Source organism: Mobula hypostoma, chromosome 5, assembly GCF_963921235.1.
Source record: "Mobula hypostoma chromosome 5, sMobHyp1.1, whole genome shotgun sequence".
NCBI classification, from domain to species: domain Eukaryota; kingdom Metazoa; phylum Chordata; class Chondrichthyes; order Myliobatiformes; family Myliobatidae; genus Mobula; species Mobula hypostoma.
In genome coordinates this window covers 114715588-114736828 of record NC_086101.1, presented here as the reverse complement: position 1 = coordinate 114736828, position 21241 = coordinate 114715588, and the positions used below count along the sequence as shown (strand labels likewise).

Below are 21241 nucleotides of genomic sequence, written 5' to 3'. Positions count from 1 at the left end.
CTGACACAGAGAGAAATACCTCGGCTTGTTATTGGGAACAGATGGATACAGTGGTGATGTAACGTCAAAATCTTTATAAATATAGCAGGAAAGCAGACATCACCCTTCCTGTTGGCACGAGCTCACAGCAACCTTCCAAGGACACTGTGCTGGGATCAACACCGAGTTCAGAGGCATAATTCCAAAAACATTTCACATTAGACTGGGGGACAGTGAACAACTACTTGCCTGCATTTGTTCTTTAATCCTGGACACCATCTGCCTTGGGTTTCTGTACAGCTCGCTCTGAGTGCGAGTACTCACAAAATCAGGCAATATTTAATTTTACGCAGAACAGGCCCTTCAGGTGCTGCCCTGCTACCCACCGAGGGGATCATAGACCCCAGGTTGGGAACCCCTGATCTATGGAGAGGAGTAAATAGTTTACGTTTCAGTCCGAGAGCCTGCATCAGGTTGATGGTTCATCTCTGCTGGCCTCGCCTCTTATTCTTGCAGTTCAAGTTTAATCGTCATTCAACCATACACAAATACTCATAAATACAGTCAAACGGAACAGTGATCCTCCGGGATCAGGGTGCAAAACACAGTACCAACAGTCACACACAGCACAAAGCACACACAAGATGGAACACACAAATGGTATCACAATCACGCAATGAAGCCTCAAAACTCGCGGCACTAATCAATCCACAGTCAATCACAAGAGATCCCGTCTCTCGTCGAGCAAAAACTGGGGGGGGGGGGGGGAAGAAGCAATGACTCCAGCCTGGACGCCACGTTGCACCGCTCCTGACACCCACCCCCAGGCGACACCAAGGCTTTAACTGGGTGAACGTACAAGGTCCTTACAGACAGTGGTGGGGATTGAATCCCAATCATGACTGGTGACCTTTAAAAGCATGACACCAACCACTGTGTTACCTTGCTACCCCAGGATTCCCCACAAGCAAACACACCCCACCACTTCACCGCTCCTGCTCCCCATTCCCATTTCCCTCTCACCTTATCTCCTCACCTGCCCATCACCTTCCTCTGGCGCTCACCCCCTCCCCACTTCCCTTTCTTCCATGGCCTTCTATCCTCTCCTATCCGATTCTCCCTTCTCCAGCCCCTTGCCTCTTTCCCCAATCGACTTTGCTTCACTCTTCTCCCTCTCCCATTTTCACCTATCACCTACGACCTTGTACTTCTTCCTCCACTCATCCCACCTCTGACTTTTCCCAGTTCAAATGACATGCCGATGTCTCTGTTGTCAGGTGGATTAGTGAGTCAATGCCTCTTTCATTTCTGGGACACAGCTGATGTCATCCATGCATAGGAGGTGGCTGATGGTCACTCCACTCTTGAACCCATACCCATGTCCACTCTTTGAGATGAGCTGGCTGAGGGAGTTCAAGCCTATGCAGAACAGCAGGGAGAATAGTGCATCACCCTGGTATATTCCACATCTGATGGTCACTTGTGCTACTGGCTTTGAGTTAACTTCTAACATTGTTTTCCAAAGGCCCACTGAGTTCTTGATGAAGGCCCTTAATATTAAATTACATAAAAATTATAAAAAGATATATATATACATTAGTTAAACTAGGGCCAGCTGGTGGCGCACCGACATCGGCGCCGGACCTGAGAGCAGAGGTTCATGAGTTCGAAACTAGTCGGGTCACCCCCCCCCCCCCCGGTACACTTCCCATCCGTGCCGGGTTGGGTGTCGAGATCGCAACTCGACCTCGTAAAACAAAGGGAAAATACAGCGAAAATGTGTGTGTGAGGAGTGGCGGTCACACAGTCTCTCTCTCGCTCCGCGCCTTGTAAAAGCCATGAAAAATCCATCATCACGGACACGCAGACGCACACACAAGATGCGCACGCACGTAGACACACGCCAAAGTTAAATTAAACAAGTGGTGCAAAAACAGAAATAAAAAATAGTGAGGTAGTGTTCATGGGTTCAATGCCCATTTAGAAAACTGATACCAGAAGCTGGTTAAGCAGTGCCAAAACTGGGGTGGAGGGCACAATGCGAGGTGGGGGATAGATGTTTTGCTGGCTGCTCGCTCTGCAGTCTCTCCTTGCCATCACAGAGCCTGCTGAACCTCCAGGTGGCTACGGATCAGGAGGTGTGACCTGTGGGCCAATGCTGCTGGGACACCAGCCTCGGCCTGGACGACCCTGGCTGTGTTACCTGGGAGAGAGTTTTTGATGTTGAATGATCTGAAACACCCGATGACCCCAGGTTACATCAGTGATGAGGTGTTCCTGTGCGTCCTAGGATCTATCTCAGCATGTTGGCAGAGGGAAAGAACTTATTCCTAAGTCGTTGAGTGTGTGACTTCAGGTTCCTGTTCAGATGGTGATGAGAGGGCGTACAGGAGTGAGATATGCCAGTTAGCTGAGTGGTGTCATAGCAACCTGGCACTCAACATCAACAAGACCAAAGAGCTGATTATGGCCTTCAGAAAAGGCAAGACGAGGGAACACAAACCAGTCTTCAGAGGGGTCAGAGGAGGAGAAAGTGAGCAATTTCAAGTTCCTGGGTGTGAATATCTCTGAGAACCAAACCTGGACCCAACACATTGATGCAGCTACAAAGGTCCCAATACAGCAGCTACCTTTCGTTAGCAGTTTGAAGAGATTTGGGTTGTCAACTAAAACACTCGAAAGCTTCTACAAATGCACCATAGAGTGCACTCTAACTGGCTCATTCACCATCTGGTACAAGGGGTGAGGAGAGGGGTCATTGCACAAGATTGAAGCAAGTTGCAGAAACTTGTAAAATTAGTTAGCTCCATCATGGGTAATAACATCCATAGTATCCAAGATATCTTCACGGAGCGGTGACCGGGAAGGCAGCGTTCATCATTAAGAATTCCCACCACCCAGAACATGCCCTCTTCTCATTGTTACCATCAGGGAGGAGGTACAGGAGCCTGCAGGCACACACTCAGCAATTCAGGAACAGCTTCTTCTCTTCTGCCATTCGATTTGTAAATGGACAATGGACCCATGAACTATTTATATCCTGCACCTCCAATCCCATCTCATTGATTGGAACATCCGACTCCAAATAGCTTTTGCAGAAGATTCATATAGTTTTTATTTAAACCTAGACTGCGATTGTTTAAATGGTGTTCTCAGCATTGATGAGAAGTACAATTGTTTGCATGTTATTAGTTTAGGCAGATTGTGTTTGTCCATTATTGTGATTTGGATGAAGATCAGAACATATTTTATGACTAAGTAATGCAGAAAAACAGATAACTGCAAATATACTCACACACACACACATACATATATATATTTGGAGTGGTGAGAAGTTACTACAGGAGATTCTGAAGGGCAGAATTTTATTTGCATTTGGAAAGGCAAGGACTGATTAGGGATGGTCAGCATGGTTCTGTGAGTAGAGCAAAAAAAAACAACCAACAAACTCACGACGAGACATGAAGAAGTGACTGATGAGGGGAGGGTGGTGGAAGTTGTCTACATGGACTTCAGCAAGGTCTCTGACAAGGTCTGGCGTGGTTGGCTAGTCCAGGAGGTCAGATCACATGGGATCTAGGCGAACTGGGCAACTGAGTACAAAATTAGCTTGGTGGTGGGATACAGGGGGTGGCAGTGGTGGGCTGTTTTCAGATTGGAGGTCTGTGATTAGTGGTGTGTCACAGGCATCAATACTTGGCCCACCCTCTGTTATTTCTCACGTACATTAACGACTTGGATGAGAATATAGGTAGAATGGCGAGCAAGATTGACAGTGACACCATAATTGGCGGTATAGGTCCTCCCCAGCTTACGAACACCTGATTTATGTACACAAGCAATGGGAGACCAGCAGGATGGATGGGGATGGATTTGCTGGTTGCTGCAAGACTGCACACATCATCTGCTGGGGGGGGGGGACTCTGCCTGTAGCCGCATTCCCAACTTTCCAGTCGTCCAGGCTACAAACAGTTCTCGTGAACATAACCCGGGGAAGATGTGTATAGTGGACAGTGAGGGAGGATGTCCATGGTACCAGGAGTTAAGAGCCATTTGTACAGGTACTCGAACGAGCAGGGCACAGAACAATATGGAATTACTGCAGGTAAGTGGGATTACCACAGACAGATGTGGACGGCGCATAAGAGGCAGGTCGAAGGCCTGTTTCTATATTAATGGTCCATGCAGACTTCAGGGGGACAAGAGTTGAAGAGATGGTTTCAATGGTCCATCAGTCCAGAAGTACAAAAACTCTCCCTACCTCCTCAAATCAGAGTGATGAATCAACGTTATAGAATTATGCAGTCCCTTTTTTGGTCACTGTATTCCTATCGATTGTGACGTCCATCCATACTAATCCCATTTGCTTCCATTTGGCCCATAGCCCTCCCTATCCAAGTACCTATCTGATGCCTTGTAAGTGTTGCAATTGTATCTGTCCCCAGCTCCTTACTAATGACCATTACCTTCTGTGCGGAAATCCTCCCCCTCAGATTTCCTTTAAATTTCTCACCTTTAATCTGTGTCCTCTCGTTCTGGACTCCCCTACCCTCCAAAATTCCCAAGGCCAAGTCACCTGGTATATTTAAAGCAGAGGTTGACAGGTTCTTGATTAGTGAGGGTGTCAAAGGGTTATGGGGAAGAAGAAAGGAGAATGGAGCTGAGAGGGATAATGGATCAGTTATGATGAAATGGCAGAGCAGACTCGATGGGCCAAGTGGCCTAATTCTACTCCCATGTCTAACAGTCATCCGTTAGTCTTGCAAGACCATGGACCTGCACCTGGAAAGTCTTCACTCTCCAGGGTGCAAGCCTGGGCAAGGTTGTATGGAAGACCGGCTGCAAGTCTCCCCTCTCCACGACACTGATGTTGTCCAAGGGAAGGGCAAAGGCTGATACAGCTTGGCACCAGTGCCGTCGCAGAGCACTGTGTGGTTAAGTGTCTCGCTCAAGGACACAACATGCTGCCTCAGCTGGGGCTCGAATTCACGACCTTCAGGTCGCTAACTGAATGCCTTAACCACTTGGCCACATGCCAACCTAACGGACATACAGCCAAAAATTACTCTGCCTACCCTATCTATTGGGTGGTGGGGTGGAGATATCTCTTTACCAAAGGAAGTCTAAGGCTGCTCCTTCCCTCCACTAGCCTGCAGGTCACCCTTGGGCAAGGTGTAGCACCTGCTCTGCCCCCCACCCACCCGATCAGGGCCACATGAAGCCATGGGAGCAGGTGGTGGACGGTCGTATGAGCAGCCCATGCATATCACAAATCCTGGTTATGGGACCACAGGTGCCAGGCAGACAATCCCCAAGTGGCTGGGGTCACCCGTCTTGTACAGACACCGCCCAGAGGGAGGCAATGGCAAACCACTTCTGTAGAAAAATTTGCCAAGAACAATCATTGTGCCTTGACTTTAGGTTTGCAACACCTTTGACTGAAGTATTCAACTTGTGGGTTGCCCATACAACTTCAGGGTCCAGGAGGACAGAGAATAAAGAGAGAAGGTGACCTGCTGAGGTGTGAGGGGGACATTATTTCAACGAGTCACCAACCTCCTGTCACTCAAACGGCATAGGGGGAGGCACCACGCCAGCCTGTGCTATCTGACACAACTCTCCAATTCACCCAAAGCCCTGCAAACTACAGGCCTTTGCTTAAGGTCACCGCACTCTTCATTCCCAGCATGGATTCCTGATGAGGATTACAGTCCATTCCCAGAAGTCTTGAGACTGCAGACCCAATAATGGTGGAGAAATTAGAAGACTGTGCCCTCTTGGCCTCGGGCTGGGCAAGTTCCACTTCTAACCTCGCCACTTTGCTCTCCCCAAAATCGAAACCTCCCTCTTTGAGCATGAATACTATACTGAGACACAGCTTGGAATGTTTTCCCACTTTATGAAAAAAATTAAATTAGATTCAGTTCCATTTATCACATGTACATCAAAACACATGGTGAAATGCTTTGCTTGCGTTAACAACCAACACAGTCTTATGAGGAACGGGGGCAGCCCGTAAGTACTGATTGCAAAATCTACCCCTGCAGATATAACCCTTCAGTCTCCAAGAAAGACATGAACACTATTTCCAACTGCATTCTCCTGGGCTTTGGTGGGTGGCGGGGGGGCCTTCCAAGAGGACCACAACCTTGTCGTAGAGTTTAGAAGCTGTGTGCCTTAGTGACCCGGACAGCAATGTTGGCTGGAGTCAGGGCTTTAAGCTTTGGCTCTTGATAGGGTCACCCATGCCACACAGGTCAAAGGGTAGAGGACAGACTGAGAGTGGCCCATTGGTCCTCCAGGTTTGGGGTTTCAGCTCAGGGCTAACAACCTGACTGGTCAAACAAAAATGTTACGGAAACAGCAATGAAAAATCCTTCTACATCTGAGTGTGACGGTATTCCTGAGTCTCCACCCGGGACTTGCATGACTGAGTAGTGAAAACCGACAGGGAGCCACTGACATGATGAAAGCAGCCCTGAACACCGCCAGCGATGGAGGACATTCATCACTGCCCTAGACACCAGCAGCATAACAGGCAGTAAGTAAGTTGGTGGGGGGCATCTGGACAGGGGAAGAACAGGAGAAAAAAAAAAGTTCAGAAAGAGTAATTTTCCTTCACTACTATTAGCCAAAAACAGGAGTTCCCAACCTTTTTTATGCCACGGATCAATACCATTCAGCAACGGGTCCATGGCTCCCCAGGTAGGGAATCCAGGTCTAAAACGATTGGTTCTACAGTGGTGGGAACTCATGGACTTCCGTAGCTGGAGGGGTAAATTGTAAGCCTGCTCCCATCTCACCTGAAAACCATCCACGTACTGATCCATGGAGGAAACTGGACCGCTGACGTTTGAGAGTCTCAATCAACAGCTTCAGATATCCTCTATCTCTCTCCACAGATGCTGCCTGACCCACTGAGTTTCCACAGCAGCTTGTTTATCCAGCATCTTTTTATTTATTTATTGGGATACAGCACGGAGTAGACCCTTCTGGCCCTCCAAGCCCTGCCACCTAGTGACTCCCCCGATTTAATCACGGGACAATTTACAATGACCAATTAACCTACCAACCAGTAGATCTTTGGACTGTGGGAGGAAACCAGAGCACCCGGTCACAGGGCAAGAACGTACAAACTCCTTACAGGCAGCAGTGGGAATTGAACCCGGGTCACCAGGAATGTAAAGCCTCCTGCTAACCACAACGCCACTGTGCCATGTTATACGTCATTGATTTGAATGACTGAATTGATTCAAGATTGTTTAACATCATTTCCTGTACACAATGTAAAGGAGAATGAAATAACTGTTACTCTGGATCTGATGCAGCACAAAAGATAAAGAATATAATGATCTGCAGTCTCTTATGTCTCCCGGTCCTTATCCATTCCTGGCCCAACTCAACCTTCATCATAAGGTCAATGTTCTCAAATTTGCTATTCAAGTCTGGTAACAAAACAAGCCATCTAATCTCCATAGAATACTAGCCTCAGCAGTTCAAATCCTTATCCAAATACTTTAAAAAGTTTTCAGAGCATCTGCCTCCATCATTTTCTCAGGCAGTTAATACCCAATTGCAGCCAACTTCCTCAGGTCCTCTTTAACCCCCTTCGCTCTATAGCCTCTGGTTTTAGTCACATCCAGGTGGACAGCTGGAACTCTAGCCTGGAAGTGTCACAACCTGGGGGGTGTTTAGCATGTGGACTATTTTTTTCCAGTGTCACCTTGGATTTTTCTTTGAATTGTTTACCTCTTCTATCTAATTGTTTGTCTTTGGACTAGCTCTGTTTTTCATTTGGTTTTGCAGGTGTTTGATTTAGGGTCATGAGGATTGTTAAACTCTCTTTGTATCTATCACTTTTTTTCCTATGGGGATAATTTAATCAGCACGGTATTTTGCATGTCTTGCATTGTAGTTGTCGGATGGGGGGATTATTGCTTCATCTGGACACCCACGTTGTCTGATTGGCCCCGAATTCCTATGTGCTCCAGGGTGTATATCGGGGGGGGGGGGGGAGACACGGCAGCCCCTCTTTCCTTGGTCCCTGTGGTTCCTTGTCTGGTGAAACTTGGACCTTCCGATCAGTGGTGCTGATCCTGCCACTGCCTGTAAGGAGTTTGTACGTTCTCCCTGTGACCGTGTGGGTTTCCTCCGGGTGCTCCGGTTTCCTCCCACAGTCCAAAGGTGTACCAGTTGGCAGGCAAACTGTCCTGTGATTAGGCTGGGATTGAATCAGTAGGCTGCAGGTTGGCGCAGCTCGAAGGGCCGGAAGGGGCTGTTCCGTGCTATATCTCAGTAAAAAAAAAAAGGCGTCACGCCAACCAATACTTTGGAACATGGGAGGAAACGGGAGCAAATGGAGGAAACCCACACGGTCTCAGGGAGAACGTACAATCTCCTGACAGGCAGACAGCAGGAGTTCCAGGAGAACGTACAGACTCCTGACAGGCAGACAGCAGGAGTTCCAGGAGAACGTACAGACTCCTGACAGGCAGACAGCAGGAGTTCCAGGAGAACGTACAGACTCCTGACAGGCAGACAGCAGGAGTTCCAGGAGAAGGCACAGACTCCTGACAGACAGCAGGAATTCCGGGAGAAGGTACAACCTCCTGACAGACAGACAGCAGGAGTTCCAGGAGAACATAGTCTCCTGACAGGCAGACAGCAGGAGTTCCAGGAGAACGTACAGACTCCTGAGAGACAGACAGCAGGAATTCCGGGAAAAGGTACAGTCTCCTGACAGACAGACAGCAGGAATTCCGGGAGAAGGTACGGACTCCTGACAGACAGACAGCAGGAATTCTGGGAGAAGGTACAGACTCCTGACAGACAGACAGCAGGAATGGAATCCCAACCATCTGATCACAGTAAAATGTTATGCCAACACGTGAGAAAGAGCAGGTTACGAGGAGCTAAGAACAGGTAACAGGACTGACGGCATTGCTCTTCGATCGAGTGCAGACTTGACAAGCCAGTGAAGCAAAGAAGAAAAAAACTCCATTGAAGGATCCCAGTGGATCAGGCAATGGGAGGGGGAGGGGGAGGGGGAAAGGAATAGTTGGCTTTCCAGACAGGTCGACAATTCCTTCCACTTCCCCCGCCACAAACACTGCTTGACTCGCTGAGTACATCTGGCGGTTTGCTGTTTACTTGTCACAGCAGCAAAATCCTGGCATTTCATGAGCAAAACAAATTGAAAGGTGTTGCTGGAGCCGGGGCACAAGGTGAAAACACATTACACACATCAAAAGCACCACTCGCTGGCTGCAGCAGAATCAAGGGTAATTGTGTTTCTTTTTAGAATCAGGAACTCTTGGGAGAGATACAGCACAGAAACAAGTCCTTGGACCCACTGAGTCTCTGCTGACCATCAATCACACTCCTCACTAGAATCATAGGAAAGTACAGAAACAGGCCCTTTGGACCATCTAGTCTGTGCTGAACCATTTAAACTGCCTACTCTCTCTCCGACCTGCACCGGGACCATAGCCCTCTATATCCTGACCATCCGTTTATCTATCCAAACTTCCTCAGGTCCTCTTTAACCCCCTTTGCTCTATAGCCTCTGGTTTTAGTCACATCCAGGAGGACATCTGGAACTCTCACCTGAAAGTGTCACAACCTGGGGTCGTTGTTTTTTTTAAAAAAGTTTTTTTCCCAGTTAGTACGTTCACCATTTTTTTCTAGTGTCACCTTGTGGATATGCTTGGATTACCCCCTCTCACCTCCAATACATGCCCTCTGGAATTAAACATTTCTACCCTGGGAAACAGATACTCCCTGTCCACTCTATCTATGCCTCTCAATCTTGTAAACCTCTATCAGATCTCTCTTCTGCTTCTGCCGCGCCAGAGAAAAGGATCCAAGATTATCCAGCCTCTTGTGATAGCAGATGACCTTTAAACCAGGTAGCATCCTGGTAAACCTTTTCTGCACCCTCTCCAAAGCCTCAACGTCCCTCCTATAGTGGGGCAATCAGAACTACAGGTTTTGATGTACGTGTGATAAATAAACGAATGTCTGAATTTCTGACTGACAGACCACAAACAGCAAGATTAGAGAGCAACACCTGCACTACAACCACCCCCAGCACCGGGGAAGCTCCACCCCTACATGCTCTCGACTGCACAGTCAGATTCTGCTCTAAACTTCATCCACAGACGACACCACTGTCGTGGGCCAGATCTCCAATAACAATGAGACGGAACGTAGGAAGGAGATAGAGAGCTCAGTGATGTGTTGTCACGACAACAGCCTTTCCCTCGGAGTCAGCAAAAACAAAAGAGCTGGTCATCGACCTCAGGAAGTGGAAGTGCAACACACCCCTGTCTGATCAATGAAGTGGCGATGGTTGAGAGCTTCATGTTCCCTAACACCACCAACAGCTACCCCTCCTCCTTCCCTTTCTCCTCTCCTATCAGATTCCTTCCTCTCCAGCCCTCTACCTTTCCCACTCACCTGGCTCCACCATCACCTGCTAGATATCCTCACCTCATTCCCCGCCCCCACTACCATTTTATTCTGGCATCTTCCCACTTCCTTTCCAGTCCTGAATGTCAACTGTTCATTCACTTTCACAGATGCTGCCTGAGCTGCTGAGTTCCTCCTGCATTTTGTGTGTTGCTACCAACAGCTTTCCATGCTCCAACAAAGTAGACACCATCGCCAAGAAAGCTCACCTACTTCCTCTACTCGCCTCTACTTCCTCCAAAGGCGAAGAAAATTCGGAAAGCCCCCATTGGTCCTCACCAATTTTTGTTAGACCCATCATAGAAAACGTCCTATCCCAAAGCACCACAGCTTGGGGTGGCAACTGCTGTGCCTGAGACCACAAAGAAAATAGAGAGTGGCGTGGACGCAGCTCCGCACACCAAGGAAACCAGCCTCCTATCCATGGACTCTGCCTACATCTCCCACTGCCCTGGGAAGACACCACCCACCCCAGACATCCCCCCTTCCTTCTGGCAGGAGATACAAGAGCACACAGGACCAAGCTCAGGGGCAGCTTCTATCCCACTTTCGAAGGACCGCTTGACTTGACAGTCTACCTTATCGTGGCCCTTGCACCTCATTGACTACCTGATCCGCACTTCCTCTGTAACCATCACTCTCTATTGTGCATCCTGTTACTGCTTTACCCTTTTTAGGAGCTGAAAGAACTCACCTTCCTGAAATTATCTGTATAGATGACTTTTAAAATCAAGTTTTTCACTGAATCTCAGTATATTCAACAGGCACATATAATGTCAGAGAAATGTGTACAACGTACATCCTAAAATTCTTTTTCTTCATAAACATCCACGAAAACAGAGGAGTGGCCCAAAGAATGAATGTGATAATAATAAACCAACATCAGTACATTCTACTTGCATTGCTACAAACAAGGCACTACACAGTGCACAGGAACGACAGGGAGTCAGGATCGGAGCGAGAACTGATTTGCTCACTCCCCGTCTCTCCAAGGCTCTGAGGCGATGAAGACTGCCCCCGGATGCAGTGCTCGCCAATGCGCTGAACTGATACCAAGGCTTTGGGCCTGCCTTCCAGGCCGCAGCAGGATTCAGATCTGAGAACTCATCCCGTTATGGAACATCACTGCTCGCTTCTGTTGTTTGCGCAATTTGTTTTCTTTCCCCTTTCTCTGCGCATCAGGTGTTGGTCTTTTTTTTAAAGTTGGGTTCTTACAGGTTTCTTGCTTTGTGGCTGCCTCTAACAAAACAAATCTCAAGGTTGCATAACTTAAGCATTCTTTGATAATAAAAGTACTTTGAACTAAATGTGAAGAGCTTCCACATTCCTGCTGCGGTGGTTTTCGATGGCCTGAGGGTTCTGATTACATACAAGTAAATATTTTGTGTGGTTGTATTTTTATGGATATTCTACATGGGCTTGTAGTCCTGTGTGTGCGAGGTCTGGGCCTCAAGCAGCAGTGTTGCCTGCGGGGTGGGGGGGTTTACTGTGGGGAGCATCGGGGGGCAGTGTCCAGGCTGGTTCTGTTGGGGTGGACTGTGGATTGATGGCAAGAGTCTTTGACTCTTTCAATGCGTGATTGTGAGATGCACCTTGACCCCACAGTAACGCTGTTTCATTTGGCTGTACTCATGAGTATTCAGGTTTGATTGAATGGCAATTAAACTTGAACTGAATTCTGGGTCCATTCAGAAAGACTATAAGCAAGGTATTTCACTATATACTGCCATATGTTTCAGCAAGATGCTAAAGAATAACGATTTCTATGGTTACGAAACTCAGTGTTGTGGTGCGACATTCACCCCACACTAACATAGGGAAACGATGTTGGACAATATCAAAACAAAATGAAGGCGACTCAAAGCTGCAGAAATGTGATTTTTGAGAAGAATGATGAAAATGCCATGGAAGGACAGAGTAAGAAATGAGGAAGTGTTGCGAAAAGCCGGAATAAGAAGGGAGCTGATATCATCAATCAGGAAACGGCAGCTGGAATTTCTGGGACATGGACTGAGGAAAGAGAAGCTTGAACATCTTGCAGTGATGGGAAAAATTTGGTGGAAGAAAAAGTCACAGTTGACAGCGTGTAACATTCAGGGAATGGACAGGCAAAAATGTTCAAAAGCTCTTTAGAACTTCTCAGATTAAAGACAGATGGACACACACACACACACACACCCACCTCCGAGGTGCATTTTCTCTATAAATCCGTAACAGAACAATAACCACTGTAGAATCAATGACAGACTGCACTACCTTGGGCGTTCAGCCAGAGTGCGGATGGGAAAGGAAAAATAATAAACAAACAAAATATAGAGAACATGAGATGAAAAGTCCTTGAAAGTGAGTCCATAAGTTGAGGAAACATTTCAATGATGGAGCAAGTGAAGCTATTCCCTTTGGTTCAAGAGCCTGATGGTTGAGGGGTAATCACTGTTCCTGAACCTGGTGGTGCGAGTCCTGAGGCTCCTGTACCTCCTTCCCGATGGTGGCAGCGAAAAGAGAGCATGGCCTGGGTGGTGGAGGTCCCCGATAGATACTGCTTTCCTGTAGATGTGCTCAATGGTAGGGAGGGCTTTACCAGTGATGGACTGGGTCATATCCACCACTTTTTGTAGGATTTTCCATTCAAGGGAATTGGTGTTTCCATATCAGGCAGTCAATGCACTCTCCACTACACATCTATAGAAGTTTGTCAAAGTTTTAGTTATGATGCCGAACCTCTACAAACTCCTAAGGGAGTAGAGGCGCTGACAAGCTTTCTTTGGTATTGCACTTGCATGCTGGGCCCAATACAGGTCTTCCAAAATAATACAGAGGAATTTAAAGTTGGTGACCCTCTCCACCTCTGATGAGGACTAACTCATGGACCTCTGGTTTGCTCCTCCCGAAGTAGTCAGCTCCTTGGACTTGCTGACATTGAGTAAGAGATTGTCGTTATCGCACCGCAGCGCAGAGCATTCTGACAGGACGCATCAACGTCTGGTATGGAGGGGCCACTGCACAGGATGGGAACAAGCTGCAGAGGGTCAAAGACGCAGCCATCTCCATCATGAGCACCAGCCGCCCCAGCACAGAGGACGTCTTCAAAAGGTGGTGTCTCAAAAAGGCAGCATCCATTAAGGGACATCACCATGCAGGAAATGCCCTCTTTTCATGCTACCATCAGGGAGGAGGTACAGCAATGACGTGCACACTCAACATTACAAACATTTTCCCTGATGCTCTCGGATTTGTGAACAGCCTATTTTAATAAATACTACTTATTGTAATTCATAGTATATTTGATGTATTACACTGTACTGCTGCCTCCTGTGCCTAATAAAATGGCCACTGATGCATGTTCCTGGTCTTCTGCTACTGTAGCCCACCCACTTCAAGGTCCAACATGTTGTGTGTTCAGAGACGCTCTTCCGCACATGACTGGTATAACACGTGGTTATGTGATTTTCTGTCAGCTTGAACCAATCTGGCCATTCTCCTCTGATCTCTCTCCCATTAACGAGATTTTCACCTACAGAAACACTGCTCGCTGGATGTTTTTTTGTTTGTTTTTGCACCCTTCTCTGTAAACTCTAGAGACTGTTGTGTGTGAAAATCCCAGGAGATCAGCAATCTCTGAGATACTCAAACCACACCACCTGACACCACCAATCATTCCACGGTCAAAGTCACTTAGATCACATTTCTTCCCCATTCTGATGTTTGGTCGGAACAACAACTGAACCTCTTGACCGTGTCTGCGTGCTTTTATGCGTTGAGTCACAGCCACACGATTGGCCGATTAGATACTTGCATTAATGAGTATAGGAGGTACCCAGAGAAGTGGCCACTGTGATAATAAACCTAATACTGATCACAAGAGCAAAGGATCAAACAACTCAAGGTCATCACTGTGAGGCCCACTCCCATACCCTGTCCAGTTAGGCCACTTCTATAACCTTGCAAATGCTTCCAATGAATTACACAATCCCCGTTTGGAAAAAGGCCCAAACTTTGGGTGGCTGATCATAACTTGCCATGGAAAAACATTCTCCGTCTAAATTCTGGCACTAGTTCCTCTCGAATTTTCACTTACTGGTCCCCCAGCACAGCACGCTTTACAGTACAGCCGTCTGGTTTCAATTTCCGGCACTGCCTGTAAGGAGATTGTGCGTTCTCCCCAAGGCCGCGTGGTTATTTTCAATTTTACTGATTTATTTGTTGATATAAAGCGCGGGGTAGGTCATTCGAGCCGCGCCACCCAGTAACTCCCGATTTAACCCCAGCCTAATCACAGGACAATTTACAATGACCAATTAACCTACCAACCGGTGCATCCTTTGACTGTGGGAGGAAACCGGAGCACCCTGAGGAAACCCACACGATCACGGGGAGAACGTACAAACTCGTTACAGACAGCGGCGGGAATTGAACCCGGCTCGCTGGTACTGTAAAGTACCACTACACTACCGTGCCTCCTGCATGCTCCGGTTCCCCCCCCACAGTCCACAGGCAGGCTAATTGGTCATTGGAAATTGTCCCGTGATTAGGCTGGGGCTAAATCGGGGGGGGGGCAGCTTGAAAAGGCCGGAAGGGCCAAGTTATATCCTAATAAATAAATACCATCAGAAACATGAGAAAATCCACAGATAGTGGAAATCCAGGGCAACACACACACACACAAAATGCTGGGGAAACTCAGCAAGCCAGGCAGCAGCTACGGAAAAGAGTACAGTCGACATTTCAAGCCAAGACCCTTCATCAGGGCTGGAAAGGAAGGGGAAAGAAGTCAGAGTAAAAAGGTGGGGTGGGGGAGGAAGTATACTATCAGTGTTCATTGTGATTTTAAGCGCCTCTATTGAAATTTTCCTCTTAATCTCCTCTGCTCCCAGGTAAACCACAAACCAATCTGGCAGGTGGGATCCCTCGAGCCTGGTTAAATCTCCTTGGCATCCTCTTACAACATTTTGAATGAGTACGCTTTCCAGTGAAGATCAGGAGTGAAAAAAAGAAAATCAGTTTGGTTCTATGGCAGGCAGGCAGCGAAGGAGAAAACCTACTCCAATATGTCGAGTAACTATCTTTATTTACAGGTCTAAATATAGAATCAGAGGAAAGGATTAGGTCACTTTGCTTTACGTAATGCAAGTATACCAACTGGTTTTATACATGTGCTAATATATTCTGAGTATGACAGCCTCATTTGTATGGAGACAGGTTAAACTTAAAGAAAAGGGAAAAATATTCCAAAAGGGAATATTAGGGAAGTTTATTCAAATAGAGGACAGACTGAGTAGTTTCCGGCATTAGTATTAAGAGTTTATAAAGTTATTCAGCCAGTATAACTTTTTAAAATATCATGTTAGCTCCGTCACAGGCGCTGGCCTCCATAGTATTAATACAGCTATACAGCCATAAAGATGGCTCAACAGCAGCTCTTTTCCATTAGCAGTTTGAGTAGATTTCATATGTCACCAAAGATATTCGCAAATTTCTACAGATGAACCGTGGACAGCATTATAACTGGCTGCAATACTGCCTGGTATGGGTCATGGGTCGTGGGGCGGGGGGGTGCTACGGCACAGGATCGAAGTAAGCTGCAGAGAGTTGTAAACTCATTCAGCTCCATCATGGGCACTAACCTCTGTAGTATCCAGGACATCTTCAAGGAGCGATGCCTCAAAAAGGTGGCATCCATCATTAAGGACGCCCATCACCCAGGACAAGCCCTCTTCTCATTGTTATCATCAGGGAGGAGGTACAGAAGCCTAAAGTCTCACACTCAATGATTCAGGAACAACTTCTTCCCCTCTGCCATCCAATTTCTGAATGGACATTGAACCCATGAACACCACCTCACTATGAATAATCTCTTCTGACTTCCAGCCGGGTACAGGTATCGATTTTAACCAGCATTTTGGTGACAAATTCTGCCATCTTCAACATCAGGGATGATGCCCTCATCAAATTTCGAAGCCCAAAGGTCAGTCAAGAGTCTGGGGGTCAAAGCTCGATGGCTGAAGCCTGGAGGCTTGCCCTGTGGCTGGAGGACTGTCCATGCTGTCCATGTGCACGGATGAATGGGTGGGTGGAAAGAAAGGGGCTTGTTTTGCCACTGTTTTGTTGTGTTCTGTGTTGTATACTATTGTGTTACCTTGGTACGTTATGTTTAAATTACATTGTTTGTATCATTTTTTTTGTATTAATATCTCCTGTAATTTTATTATATTCTAACAGTGTATCAGTGCCTATATGGCTTACCTTTTTGTATACTTATTCAATAAAAAGATTTAAAAAGAAAGAAATTGTGCTGGTTGTCAATGCAAACGACACATTTCACCACACATTTGCAGAGATTCAGCGTGACATCTAAAACTTTGATAGACTTATAGATGTGTGGTTGTGTATATTGACTGGCTGCATCACAGCCTGGTATGGAAACACCAGTGCCTTTGAACGGGAAATTCTAAAAAAGATTGTGGATACGGCCCAGCACATCACCAGTAAAGCCCTCCCAACCACTGAGTTTGTCTACATGAAAATTGTCGCAACAAAGCAGCATCCATCATCGAGATCCTCACCGCCCACTGTCTACTCGCTGCTGCCATCAGGAAGAAGGTACAACAGCCTCAGGACTCACACCACCAGGTTCAGGAATAGTTACTACCCCTCAACCTTCAGGCTCTTGAACAAAAGAGGATAACTACTCATTCACTTAGCTGTTCCCACCGCCAATGGACTCACTTCCAAGGATTATTCGTCTCATGTTCTCATCACTTTTTTGCCATTTATTTATATTTGCATTTTCACAGTTGTCTTCTGCACTCTGGAGCAGCCCATAAGCAGGCTCTTCAGCCCATTAAATCCATGCTGACCCATTTATTATCACTGACATAGGTTGTGAAATGTGCAGTTTTGTGCAGGTGCAGAAAAATGTAAGATAAAAATTATTGTAAGTTCATCACCATTATTACGTGCCGTGTCATATGACGTGGGTTATCATTGTCTTTCTGTGACCATGATTGTTCTTGGCAAATTTTTCTACACAAGTATTTGCCATTGTCTTCTTCTGGGCAGTGTCTTTACAAGACAGGTGGCCCCAGCCATTATCAATACTCTTCAGAGATTGTCTGCCTGGCGTCAGTGGTCGCATAACCAGGACTTGTGATATGTGACGACCATCCACCACCTGCTCCCGTGGTTTCATGTGTCCCGGATCAGGGGGTGGAATCTAAGGAGGTGCTTTACCTTGCCCAAGGGTGATCTTCAGGCTAGCATGGGGAAAGAGCACCTGACGCCTCATTCGATAACAGATGCATCTCCACCACAACCCCCTTACTACAAGTAACAAAATATACATACATAACACAAAAGCGAAATAGCAAAGTTCGTGTACCAAATTCATCCAACGCTACCAGCTATCTTGTACATAGAACCGTGCAATACAGGAACAATTCCTTCAGCTCATGATACATGTTTATAACATGGGCCAAGGAACTTACCGGTGTTTTTTACGTGACTATGTTTTTTTTGCTTGCTATTTTCAATGTGCTGTGTACGTTTTGCACCTTGGCCCCAGAGGAACACTGTTTCATTCGGCCGTATCCATGTACGGTTGAACGATAATTAAACTTGAACTGGGCAGGTGGGGGGGGGGGCTACTGCACCAGATCAAAGCAAGTTGCAGAAACTTGTAAAATTCGTCAGCTCCATCATGGGTACTAGTCTCCCCGTAGTATCCGGGAGATCTTCACGGAGCGGTGCCTTAGGAAGGTGTCGTCCACTTCCCAGGACATGCCCCCACTCGTTGTTACTGTCGGGAAGGAGGTACAGGAGCCTGAAGACACACACACTCAGCGATTCAGGAACAGCTTCTTCCCCTCTGCCACCTGATTTCTGAATGGGCATTGAACCCATGAACACTACCTCACGACTTCCTTTAATTTCTGTTTTTAGCACATTTATTTTAATTTAACTATTTAATAGGCACATATATATTAATGTAATTCAACTTCTTCCTCTATATTTTTTACTGTACCGCTGCTGTAAAGTTAACAAATTTCACAGCATATGCCGGTGATATTAAACCCGACTCCAATTTGACTTTGCCCGAGTATCGTGGTGGGCTAAGAGGACTCTTTGCCTCTCTGTCGAATTCTCCTGGTTCGAAAAAACTGAGGGGAAGGTCTGAGGAGGAGGGAAGTCCACTGCAGCATTACTTTCTGACAAGGGCTTTAACAACATGAATATAATATAAAGCCATTGCACACTCAAAAACAAACTCAGAGGACAGGAGCTGCAAGGTCAAGCGCACAAAGTACACTTGCAGTCATGTGTCAAATCCATAGAATTCCTGTTATTCCATGAAACTGCACAAACATGTGAGTCATTCCTTGTTTTCATGGTCCAGAGAGGATATAGCTAAACAACATAACAACACCAGCTCCTTCCGCAAAATAATTTAGCTTGATCATTCCTTTGTTTCGGTTAAAATTTCAGCCTCTTCTGGACTGGAAAGGAATTTATTTATTTATTCATTGAGATAGAACATGAAACAGGCCCCTCCGAGCCGCACTGACCGCCAATCTCCCAATTTAATCCTAGCCTGTTCATGGGATAATTTACAATGACCAATTGACCAACCAGCCGTTACGTCTTTGGACTGTGGGAGGAAACTGAAGCACCCGGAGAAAACCCATGCGGTCACGGGGAGAAGGTACAAACTCCTTACAGGCAGCGGTGGGAATTGAACCTGGGTCGCTGGTACTGTCAAGCCCCTCTGATTTAAAACTTCACCAATGTTTGGGGGGAGGGTTAAGGGAATATTAGCAATCTTAAGTCATCAGCCGCCACCCCCCCGCCAATTTATTTCAATGGAAAATGGTCACCAGGGTTAAGCAAGAAATTGAACTTTAAACATCAATCAAATATCAATTCCGTGGAGCAATTAATTCGCAGCACAAAGTACAACCAAGACACAAATAAATTTTGAGTACATTACAACACTTTCTAACAGACCTTCCCAACTCAGGAGAGCAGGAATCCACCAGCACCAAACCACCAGAAGACATCAGTGTAACAAGATAACGTCAGCATCTCACACACCCGGGACGGTATACAAACGAAATAACACACGGGTTAAAAAGATTTTTTAAAAATCAGATATCAAACTTTAACATGCAGTTGGAATGTGAAAGGAGAGGCGGTAGAAATCAGAAAAACAAGAAGAGTATTTAGGCCTTATTTCTGTGAAATGAGTAAAAAAAAACCGCGATTAAGTTCGGCTGCAGGAAAAACAGTGAGATTACATCCTGCAATTTTAAAATTGTGGTTCTTTTGTCTGTAAAAGAAAGTATAGAAGCGTTTTTAAGACAAGGTGTCTTGATAGCTGTGGCCTGCATTGGAACCTGCCTTGCGATATTAGGTCCTGACAAAATGTCTGGATGAGTGTTGGTGGGGGTGAGGGCTGTTTACATCCACCAGGCAAACCCCGCACCTCAGCCCCCGGAGGGAGGAGGGAGCTGGCTGGACGAGGGAGGGGGGCTCGGCTTTACGGCTGGAAGAGCAGTGAGAGGAAGAAAAACATTGCACCAACACACAGATGAGGAAATGTCTGGTCTAAGGCTTCGTTGGCACCGACCTGATTCATCTGCAAGGCGGACCGGAGTCGCTCCCCTAACTCCCCCGGATTTCGCAGCAGAGGCTCGATCCTGTCTCAGAGGTTTTTTGCTTTCCTTCCTCGCGCTGGAGAATTCTTCTGTTTTGAAACAAAAAATATTTAGATCTATGTCTCCGTATAAATAGCTTGAAGTCTTGTGTTCTTGCAAGGAGCAAAGGACTGTATCCGGCGCCGAGGGTCGGATTTCCGCTAAATTCCAGCTCTGGAAAGCCGGGATCGCTGCAAAGCTACAGAGCCCTTAAAGGGACAGGCTCGCCGCAGCGTGCAGCCAGACTTTTAAAGAGATAGGCTCAGAACAGAGCTGCAGGCACAGGATCAGTCAGATTCCTTAAAGGGGCAGGGACAAGGCAGGGCAGTCACGATTGGCCAATCAGGTACTTGCATTAACGAGCAGGTACACAGGTGGACCTAATAAAGTGGCCACGGGGCGTGTAAAAGGACCACAACCTTGCCATTGGGTGGTTGGGTTGGCTGGTGTGGAGTTTGGAGCCTAGTAGTTTAGAAAGGATTAGCTTGTAGCCTATGGCTGCAACAAAAAAAAAGTGGGGGGTGGGAGAAGAAAAGACTGGAATATTCCAGAAGTAAGGGTAGCTAAAAAAGGGGTGCATCAAGTGAAAGACCTGAAGTAATGGGGGACAACAAATTGAGAAAAATGGGTGAATTGGAGGAATTTACAGTTCTGTATAAAATTAAAGGTCAGAAGGAAGGAGAAGGAGGATTTACAACCCTTAATTATTTGAAAGTGGCAGCAGCATTAGAGAACCAAATAGGTAAAGGATTCCAGGCCAAAATTTTGTCTTGTGGATTGCTGAAAATTGGTTGCAAAGATATTGACCAATATAACAGTACTAAACTGGTGGAAAAATTGATTGTGAAAGTGGAGTGTATACTCTGAAAGAAAAGAAGGGAGTTAAGGGGGTAGTGGTCTGGTATTTGGTCTGGCATAACTGAAAAGGAAATTTTGGACAATATTAAAGGTGGTTGAGTGATTGAAGCCAAATGATTAAAATTGAGAGAAGGTGGTAATTGGGATTCCCCTGTTCTTCTGGTTTTTGCAGGTGATGTTCTTCCAACTAGAGTCCATCTTGGGTGCATGTCTTATCAAGTTAGAGAATACATTAGACCTCCCTT

General features: G+C 46.5%; 1 protein-coding gene across 1 annotated transcript in view; it reads right to left on the bottom strand.

Moving 5' to 3' along the window:
- The window catches only part of LOC134346943 (phosphatidylinositol 4,5-bisphosphate 3-kinase catalytic subunit alpha isoform), a 142173-nt gene extending 121839 nt beyond the window's left edge, over positions 1-20334 (bottom strand). The window contains exon 1 of the mRNA XM_063048824.1: positions 20072-20334. The gene's annotated coding sequence lies outside the window, so the exon portion shown is untranslated. The remainder of the gene's footprint in view (positions 1-20071) is intronic.
- Positions 20335-21241: the final 907 nt, after the last annotated feature.